The sequence below is a fragment of the Esox lucius genome, chromosome 1 (assembly GCF_011004845.1).
Source record: "Esox lucius isolate fEsoLuc1 chromosome 1, fEsoLuc1.pri, whole genome shotgun sequence".
Classification (NCBI taxonomy): Eukaryota; Metazoa; Chordata; class Actinopteri; order Esociformes; family Esocidae; genus Esox; species Esox lucius.
The window spans coordinates 36,004,986-36,015,604 of NC_047569.1; the positions used below are offsets into that span (position 1 = coordinate 36,004,986).

Sequence of the window (10,619 nt, forward strand, 5' to 3'; positions counted from 1 at the left end):
TGCCAGGGTATGCAAACTTAAAAGCACAAGTGTACTAGTCTTATGCCATATTTACTATAGATAGTATGCGATCTGAGATTCAGCCACGATCTTGTCAGTGGCGGCCTGATAATGATGGGAAGTTCGGCTCACCTGGCTTAGTAGCTAGCTAACGTTACTACAGGCTGGAGATTTTTTTCAGATCGGTTTTTCTTTGCTTTTTAGTCCAAAATCTTAGTTCCCCCTTTTCATTAATACTAATTAAAAAGTACAACTAATACATTTAGCGGCTGAAAATTATTACCCCACTACTTTTGGTTTGGACTCTGGTCTAAGCCCTGGCTGAATGTATGTATTCCTACTCTGGACTGTTTTAAAAGCATTTCTCTGCTTCTGGTTTTTAGCTATTTGAAATGTAGCGCGTTAGGCTAGCTAAGCTAGAACTACATAGAGTAGCAGTACATAAATAGCATGTGCTCAGGCAGTGGGCAAAGGGTGGAAGTAGGCCTGTTCAGATTAGAGACAAAATGTGTTTCGAATGTTGCAGAGAAAATTACAGTGGTGAACTGGTTAGTTACATGCTATCGCAGTTTTGTGTTTATAATAATAATAATAATAAAAAGGTGTTATTTTCCCTGAAGCTGACATTTTTCTTTTGGCGGGGGGCAACATTAGAGATCTCGCGTAGGGCCAGTTAGGCCAGAAACGCCACTGCCTGTGGAACCCAGGTTCGTTACTTGACCGTAAACACTTAATTACAGGTAAGCTACGTCAGTGTATACATTGAATTGGATAGAACTGTGTTGGGATAATCGTTTTTTTCCGGTAACAACACTGTTTCCCGTATTATTTCATTCAACATTAACCAGCAATACCGTACCCTCTTAGCTCGCTGACTGGTACCAGTGCCAGCACCCTAAAGTTGCTCGCTAGTCCAAGCGAAAGGATAAATTGAACTTCACCATACGTTACCGTAGTTAACTCAAGTCTGACGTTGTAATCGGTTATAAACAATAGTTTGGGGTGAAACAGTTAACCTGCGTTATTTTTCTGAAACATACAGTACAGCTAATGTCACAAACGTTGGCTGGCTAATGTGTTTAGTTAGTACTGTACAGCCACACTAGATCGCTGATTAGAAGCTGGCAATTAATCTAAAAACGTGTTTTCTATAAATTAACAATGAATACACTAAATTAACTGGAGATTCAGATGGTGGAGTTTTTCAATTGGGGGCGTGGGCAACACGTCGATTCCTCTATAAACGGTGTCGTCATAATAGCCTATTGACAGAACCGTATGATCGTGGTCACATTTCATTATGCATTCATTTTTGGTATGAGACACGGACAGCTTGGACACATAAGTAACTTGTAATGTTTTCTGTGTGGGTTTTCAGCCAATATTCACTCCCAAGACCAATGGGATTATGAGTATGGACTCCCAAGACCAATAGGATGATGAGTATGGACTCCCAAGACCAATGGGATGGTGAGTATGGACTCCAGGGTCAATTGGCCTAAGCTTGATCCTGCCGGGATACATTTCCCCTGGAGTCCCGCAGAGGTAGGTTAAATGTGTTCTTCCAACCGATCTGTACAGTATTGGGGGAGGACATTGTGTAAAATGTTATGTTACTACGTGCCATTGTTCCCTCCAAGTTTTACAGCTTTCCCAGACAGGTGTTTGGCCTAGTAAGTGGTACCTAGGGAAATTCTAGGGTCACCTCCGTGCCCATGGGATGACCTTGAACTAGGTCAGTTTAGAGGTTGGAGAGCCACACTGGTCTGGACCACCACCCTGGATCTAGTTTCAGACGTTGTCAAACCATCCGTTGACAGTCGCTGAATCATCAGACTTGCAGATGAGTGGTGTCAGGAACAGAGGGCAAAGGAGAAGCAGTAGGGATGAGTCGATGTAATGAGTAATCCGAGGCCTGTCAACACCATTGTATGGTAAGAGGTCCCCAAAACTTTCTCTTACACACACACACACACACACACACAAACACCTGCAAACAAGTGAAGTGGCACGGTAAGCACTTCAGCACACAGCATTCATATTTCTATCTTTGTGTGTGCAAACTGGAGGAAACAGATTTTTTAAGGGTCAGTTTGTCCTGTCTAAGTCCCTGTATTATTATTATATATCTTTTTTTTTTAAACTTTGTCAGTCAGATTATATGCTTAGGTATCCTTGGATCTCAGAGATGCTCCCTCTAATTTCTCTGGTGTCTTGTTGCATCATAGGTGGGGACATCAGCCCTTGAACTGCATCTCAGGACTACCTGGCTGAACTACTCCTAGTTGTCCAAAGTCCACCTGACAACTGCTGCTGTCACTGCCCACAGCCCACCTGATCGTCTCTCATCTGGATTCTGCATAGATTCTGCCAGAAGAGGACTGGCCACCCCTCAGAGCCTGGCTCCTCTCTAGGTTTCTTCCTAAGATACAAGACTACCAGGGAGTTTTTCCTAGCCACTGTTACTTGCTCTTTGGGGTTTTAGGATGGATACCTGCATAAGCACTTTGTGACATATACTAATGTCTGGGGCTTCATAAAATCGATTTGAGTAAATAAATGCAAACAAACGGCTCCATCCTTGTCCTCTGTTCTTTATTTACAATATGATTACATATATAATAATATACATTATTTACTTAATAAATTATGTGTATTTTTGGTTGAAATGATGTGCAAATGTGGTTTAAATTATTTCAATATCCTTGCGTTCTGTTTTTCACATTTTACACAGTCCCAACATTTCTGTAAACAAGGTTGTACCAGAGCACCATAATAGCAGATGTTGTTCAGTGAGCTGACCCTGAACAACATCTGCTACAGATGTTGTTCAGTGAGAGGGCAATTCACTCAGAGGCACTGGTAAATAAGGTGGTACAGTATATATTACATCAAGGTATTGAGGAATATTTTATTGGTAACCCTGTTACCTACAATGCCACATAAACCTGGATTATCAGGATGGTCATTTTACAATAGTATATGCATACTTCCTTACTGTGGAACAGAAAAACAATTCCTTATTCTAAATTTCAGACTGAAGGTGGGTGATCTCTGTACCACTAACTAATGCAACCGGCCCTTGAAGCCTGACTGCACCAAAGAGAGAACCCTGTGGGACTTCGTATATCTTACTACATGGATCCCTTGGCGAGAATGTGTTTAATCTGTTGTTGGTCATGCTTTCTGGCTGGTAGCCTTTAGTACCTGGGGAGTCCTGGGCAGTCTGAGGACCGCTTAGGTCAGGGCTGGCCAACCCTGTTCCTGGAGATCCACTGTCCTGTAGGTTTTCTCTCCAACTCTTATTCAGCACACCTGATTCTAATTAGTAGTTGGATGAAAAGCAGACTCAGGTTAGTCACAAATGAGGCTGAAGAGAGAACCTGGTTGGCCAGCCCTGGCTTAGGTGAATCACAAAACAAATCTTCAACTTTCCTGACTCCAGAATTTGCTGCGACAAGACAGGATTGTAGGTGCCTTTGTTGTTGTGGGTTGTGTCTGTGAACATTAACAGTGGTCAAAATCTTACTTCCTACTTACTCTTTGAGAGGAATTGAAATAAAAAAATGATTAACGAAGTAGGGATTTGAAAGCTTGTAATGTTTTCAGACAGCTGTGATGTCAGAAAAAAATAATGTAAACAGATTTGTGGGGGTTTACTCCATTGTAGTAGCGTCATGCTGTGTTGACCAAATAGCAGAGGTATGGAGCGATGACCCAGACAATGCAGGGGGCAGCTTGGCGGCACAAATTTACAAATGGCACTCCATGAATGCCTTTAACCTTTCCCATTCCAGAATACACTGTGTTTTATTCAGGCCATGTGGAACAGTAGCCGAGTTATGTTAATTCTTTCTACAGGCCCCCTCGCCAGACATGGGTTCAAATAAAACAAAAGTATTTCAAATGCTTTGAGTGTTTATTTTGGTCTGTCTGAAAGTAATGCCAAGTAGGAGGGGTTTGCCATAATAGGACATTTCCATTGGTACCATTGTAAGAGGCAAGCTCAGTCAAGCACAGCTACAGTATGTGAAATTCTTTCAAACAGTAATTGAACCCAGTCTGACCAGACAATTTTTTTACCCCAAGTACAAGCAAGAATACTTGGAAACCAACTGTATGAACTGGAAAACTGTTTTATTGTATTAACCAATAATCAGACAAATGTTTTGCTTCACAAATATTAGAGTTCACACGGATAAAGCTTAAAACACTAACCTATGAACAACAACCTAGAAATATATTTCAATATGCATAGTGCTGCCAGACAGAATCTAGGCCAATGAATTGTTATTGTCCCAGAACTCCACAATGGTGTGACAACCATAAAAAGTGGAGCTGCTGTGACTTCTGTAATCCAATTAAAGCCAACATTTGTTAGAGACATATTACATGTTCATAGGAAATGTATGCTTTCCTCCACAGGCACTTCTCCCTTGTTAGCAAGTACTAACAATCTTTTAAGGTACGCTATGGTAGTCATAGTGCTTTCTGATAGAAACTTGTTCTCATATCAGGTAGAAGATTCAGACTTCAGGGATTAGGTCTCCTGTAGTCATGTCAGGTTAGAATCGCAAAGCACAGCATCTGCACAGGGAAGACAAGTGGTTAGAGTATCAGGATAAAATAGACTGGTTAGAGTTGCATGACATTCATATTTTTTAGAGTAACAGGATAAAATAAACAAGTTAGATTTGCATGACATATTCATATTTTTTAGAGTAGCAGGATAAAATAGACTGGTTAGAGTTGCATGACATTCATATTTTTTTGACTAGCGGGATAAAGGAGACTGGTTGAAGGAGTTGAAGGATACAGCACGTCGCATCATCACAGACCGATAGTACCTTAGTCTGCGTGGGCAGCCGTGGTAACCAACAATGTACTCCTGGGCATAGCAGTACTTGCGGCAAGCCCCTCTGTTGCCACAGGTCCAGCCCTGAACCTCCGTGTCATCAGCTGTGAGCAAAAGAGTACAGCGGTGCATGCAAACAAAACCCTCTCTGAATGAAAGGGCCTCCAACTGAGACACATTGGTCCTTGGTATTTAGCAGTGCCATTCTGTTAAATTAAATATACAGTACCTTGGACCGCTGTCAGCAGCATCAGAAAGAGCACGGCCACGCCCAGTCTCCTCATACTGTTTCCTCAATAAACCTCTGACTCTTCAGGCACTGTCACTGCCTCAGCTCAGGATGCATTTTTATACAGTACATTTCTCCCACCCAGGGGGAGGAGTTGTGGGCGTTAACCAACTATTCAGTAATCACCAAAAACGCACAGCTGGGGGGTCAGGGGTGCCTGATCCAGCTTAACCCATGTCTACTGTTTCAGGTACTCAGAGCAGTGGAACCAGGACAAATTATGCCAGCAATTAACCCATCTCTACTGTTTCAGGTACTCAGAGCAGTGGAACCAGGACAAATTATGCCAGCAATTAACCCATGTCTACTGTTTCAGGTACTCAGAGCAGTGGAACCAGGACAAATTATGCCAGCAATTAACCCATCTCTACTGTTTCAGGTACTCAGAGCAGTGGAACCAGGACAAATTATGCCAGCAATTAACCCATCTCTACTGTTTCAGGTACTCAGAGCAGTGGAAATAGGACAAATTATGCCAGCAATTAACCCATGTCTACTGTTTCAGGTACTCAGAGCAGTGGAACCAGGACAAATTATGCCAGCAATTAACCCATCTCTACTGTTTCAGGTACTCAGAGCAGTGGAACCAGGACAAATTATGCCAGCAATTAACCCATCTCTACTGTTTCAGGTACTCAGAGCAGTGGAACCAGGACAAATTATGCCAGCAATTAACCCATCTCTACTGTTTCAGGTACTCAGAGCAGTGGAAATAGGACAAATTATGCCAGCAATTAACCCATGTCTACTGTTTCAGGTACTCAGAGCAGTGGAACCAGGACAAATTATGCCAGCAATTAACCCATCTCTACTGTTTCAGGTACTCAGAGCAGTGGAACCAGGACAAATTATGCCAGCAATTAACCCATCTCTACTGCTTCATGTTTTCTGAGCAGTGGAACCAGGGCAAATTATGTCTGCAATTAACCCATCTCTACTGCTTCATGTTTTCTGAGCAGTGGAATCAGGGCAAATTATGTCAGCAATTAAGGCATCCATTACGTTAATTGTCTGATTGCTGGTGCTGGGAATCCTTTTGTGCATAAATTAAATGAAAGCAGTACACCAAATTATTTATCTCTAGAGCTCTTTACTTGGTCAATTGTACAGTCATACAGTATTCCCTCAGTAAATAATGGAGAGCTCAATGTGGGCGCGGACTTGCTGTCCCGGGGAGGTCCCTAGTGGCGTCTTCATCCCGACATTGTGGCCGAGGTCTGGAGACGCTTCGGGAAGGCACAGGTGGATCTGATCGCATACCGGGAGGACGCGCACTGCCCCCTGTGGTATTTTCTTCGAGCACAGGACACGACCCAATTGGGCATGGACGTGTTGGCTCCCCGGCCGTGGCCGAGAGTACTGTTGTACGCGTTTCCCCCTCTACAGTGCATTCTCCCTGTCATGTCTCGGGTGCGATCGGAAGGGGCTGTCACTCATACTGATTGCCCCTTTTCCCCCGTTGGTGTATCTTTGCCCGCTGGTGTGAGGACGCGGGGGTTGACCCCCTCTGTTGTGACGTGGGCAGTGTCCTGTCGTTACTGCAGAGTCTATTTGAGCAGCAAAGGTCCCCTGGCTCGCTCAAGGTGTACGCATGTGTGATCTCAGCGTGTCATGAGGGGTTCAATGGAGTGTCAGTGTTTAGTTGGAGAGGTTCAATGGAGTGTCAGTGTTTAGTTGGAGAGGTTCAATGGAGTGTCAGTGTTTAGTTGGAGAGGTTCAATGGAGTGTCAGTGTTTAGTTGGAGAGGTTCAATGGAGTGTCAGTGTTTAGTTGGAGGGGTTCAATGGAGTGTCAGTGTTTAGTTGGAGAGGTTCAATGGAGTGTCAGGTTTCTGGCTGGGTCCCTCCATTTCTGGTCGGTGTCCCGGCGGACGTTGCTGCAGTGGGATTTGGCTTTGGTTCTGGAGGCGCTGTGTGACGCGCTGTTCAAACCGGTTGATCAGATACCGTCGAAGATGCTGTCCCTTAAAACTGCGGGTCAGTGACCTTTGTGCGCTGTCGACGCAGCCTGGCTGTCTCGCCATCAACGGCGATGCCAGCAAGGCTGTGTTGCTGCCTAACCCGGCCTTTCTGCCCAAGGTGATCTAGGCGTTGTTTCGTTCCATGAAGATGGTGTTGTGGGCGTTTTTTCCCCCTCCCCATGCAGGAGAGAGGGAGGAGAGGTTGCATCGTTTGTGTCCGGTGCGTGCTTTTGGCACGGCCGCGGTGCTGACCGTGCCCCAGCTCTTTGTGTGTCACGGTGGCCCCAAGGCGGGGTCAGCCGTTGTCTCGTGGGGGTGGAGGACATTTGTGCTGGCGCGTCTTGGGGGACGCCGTCGCCTTTTGTCCGGTTTTATTTGCGTGACATGGCTGCAGGCACGTTGGCTCACTCTATGCTCAGTGTGGCTTAGTCTGGGGTGTGAGTAGGGTCCGTTGAGCTACTGGGACGGCGCATTTGACAAGGCTGATTGAGGAGGTACCGGTTGGGTAAACCAATAGGAGCGAAGCCCCTATGGGCGATGCTCCATTCATAGAACTGGAGTTATGAAATTAACCATCGGAATGTTAGCTGCTGCTGAGGCCCATGCATTGCTTTGTGATTGGCTGCCATTGGCCCATGCAGTGCCTTGTGATTGGCTGCCATTGGCCCATGCAGTGCCTTGTGATTGGCTGCCATTACCCCATGCAAAGTTAAGGGTTGAGCACTACTAGAATAGGCTACCACATGTCTTTTTACTGAGTTGTTATAACTGCCAATCATTTATATTCCCTGACATTGTGGTCATTCAGAATAGTTGTTGCTGAATCTTTATGTTGTATATTAAAATCTACATTTAACTGTCTTCATTAAATACAAAGACCTCTTTGTAAACAAATTCTAGTCACTAAGTTACGGCTATTTTTATTCTTTTTCAGCTCCATACTATCAGCATCAAGTATTTTGAGCTAAAGTGGTTACAATCACGGATACAAATTACAACTGAGATGGTTATTTGCAAAAACATCCTCTAGAGGGAGTGTTAACATCACTGCATTGTCTGTTATCAGAAACCTGTGGACTGACCTGGGAACCTTGATCAATTATTTCCTTGATTAAAACGTTCGTCTTCATTAAAGGGGTATTTAACCATAGCACAACTAATTAATATACTAATTACTACTACCAGCAATGTTACATGTGTGTCATAAAAACACTCAACACAATTTTAAATTTTCAAATTTGAATTTCACGGTAGAATCTACTTCTATATTGGTCAGTTTATAAAATACCACTGAGTTCCAGAATAAAGAAATAACATAGATACGACCTTAGTACCAAAATGGTGACTGGAGAATATTATAAGTAGCCTCAACAGATCTGTCACAGCTTGGTGGGTGTGGGAGTAAGTGCAGGCCGGACGGCAGCTCCAACAGGTGAGTTTAACAGAACCAACCAGAAAACAAACAAAAGGCCAGCAGACCATAAAACCAAACCACATCTCCTCAGGACAAACAATGACCAACAACACAAGGAAAGAAAACAGCAACCTAAATAGGATCCCTAATCAGAGGCAACAGAGGCCAGCTACCTCTAATTGGGGACACCTGAAACTCAACACACAGAGATGCCTAGTGACATCTGTCTCTGGCAGGTCTTGACTATGGTCCCTAGACCAGTGCAAAAATTGCTAGGGGCATCCTCATAGCAAGGATCTGACAATATTTCACTAATAAACACCACGTTTGCTTTTACTCTGATTATATAACGACAACAAACAATCATTTTAACACACATTTACCAGTGGAAAGAAATCATTTCATTTTGACATGTAAATTCTACACCTCTGCAGTTTTTTGGCAAAAACTATGTCATTATTGCACAGTCAGTGACTGTAATTATACATGCCCCATTAAATGTGTGCATTCTGGGCATGTGACCAACACATGAATATAGAAGGAAATGACTTATCTTAATATAATAATTGGTTATTATGTCGCAATTTAATAATTGATCAAAAATCCCTAGGAGAAACAGTTCAACATCTTAAAGCTTTTACATGTTGTCTTGGCACACTGCCATCAGACTTTTTAATAACAATTCTTAACTCTATAACAATGGATCTACAGCAAATAGTTCATAGTTCTCTGCAATCAGGCATTTTACCAGTGTCTCTGAAAACGCTGCCAACACTGGATGCATCTATATTGAACAACTATAGACCTGTATCAAATCTCCCTTTTATAGCCAAGATCATTGAGAAGGTTGTCTTCAATCAACTCAGCAATTTTGTGAACTCAAATGGTCTCTTAGACAAATTTCAGTCAGGCTTCCGATCTCACCACAGTACTGAAACGGCGCTGATAAAAGTTTTAAATGATATACGGCTGAATACTGATTCAGATAAAATAACAGTTCTGGTTCTATTGGATCTCAGTGCAGAATTTGACACTGTGGATCATAGAACACTTCTAGATAGGCTGGAAAATTGGGTAGGACTCTCCGGGACAGTCCTTGATTGGTTCAGATCTTATCTAGATGGCTTGAGTTACTTTGTCACCATTGGTAATCATGAATCTGATAGGGTGGCTTTTACATGCAGAGTTCCACAGGGATCTGTTCTCTGACCGCTTCTGTTCAATATCTATATGCTACCTCTGGGCCAAATTCTACAGAAAAACAACATTAACTACAATTGCTATGCAGATAATACTCAAATATATATGGCTCTCAAACCGTATTTCAGCAGCTCAATAGACTCACTGTGTCACTGTATATAGCACATAAATACATGGAAGAACCAAAATTGTATACAATTAAACCAAGATAAAACAGAGATTATTGTGTTTAGCAACAAAAATAAAAGAACTAGTATTAGTAAAGAGCTGGATTATCTTGCCTTAAAAACCAGGGACCAAGTGCGTAATCTCAGACCTCACATTTAACAGTCATATCAAAGCAGTCACCAAAAGAGCATTTTATCATCTTAAAACTACACTCAGAAACAAGAGCTTGATGTCCCAAAAAGACGAAGAGAAGCTCATCCATGCTTTTATCTCTAGTAGGGTTGACTACTGTAATGGCCTTTTAACTGGGCTCCCCCAAAAGACTGTAAAACAGCTGCAGCTCATTCAGAAGGCTGCTGCTAAAATGTTAACCAGGACCAAGAGAACAGAGCACATCCCTCCGATTCTTAAATCTTTGCACTGGCTTCCAGTCAGTTACAGAATAGATTTTGAAGTGGTGCTTTTAGTTTATAGATCACTGAATGGTTTAGGCCCTGAATACATTCACTGGATACACAACTGGAATACACAACTGGAATAAACTACCAGAAGATCTTAGATGTGCCCCAAATGTATACATTTTTAAATCCAGGTTAAAAACACTTCTCTTTTCACGTGCCTATGACGGAGCACTTAACCACACCTTTTAGCCTTATAGCTTCCTATGTTTTTATCCCGTTTTTAATGTTTTTATATTTTCTTATTCTATTTTTCATTATCATGATGTTGTTTC

At 42.7% G+C, this 10,619-nt stretch overlaps 1 long non-coding RNA gene across 1 annotated transcript; it reads left to right on the plus strand.

Moving 5' to 3' along the window:
* The first annotated feature begins 533 nt into the window (after positions 1-533).
* LOC117594774 lies at positions 534-2,576 on the plus strand. Its single transcript, XR_004576011.1, has 3 exons — positions 534-548; positions 655-1,934; positions 2,229-2,576. It is a non-coding gene; the product is annotated as an uncharacterized LOC117594774 (long non-coding RNA).
* The last annotated feature ends 8,043 nt before the right edge of the window (positions 2,577-10,619 follow it).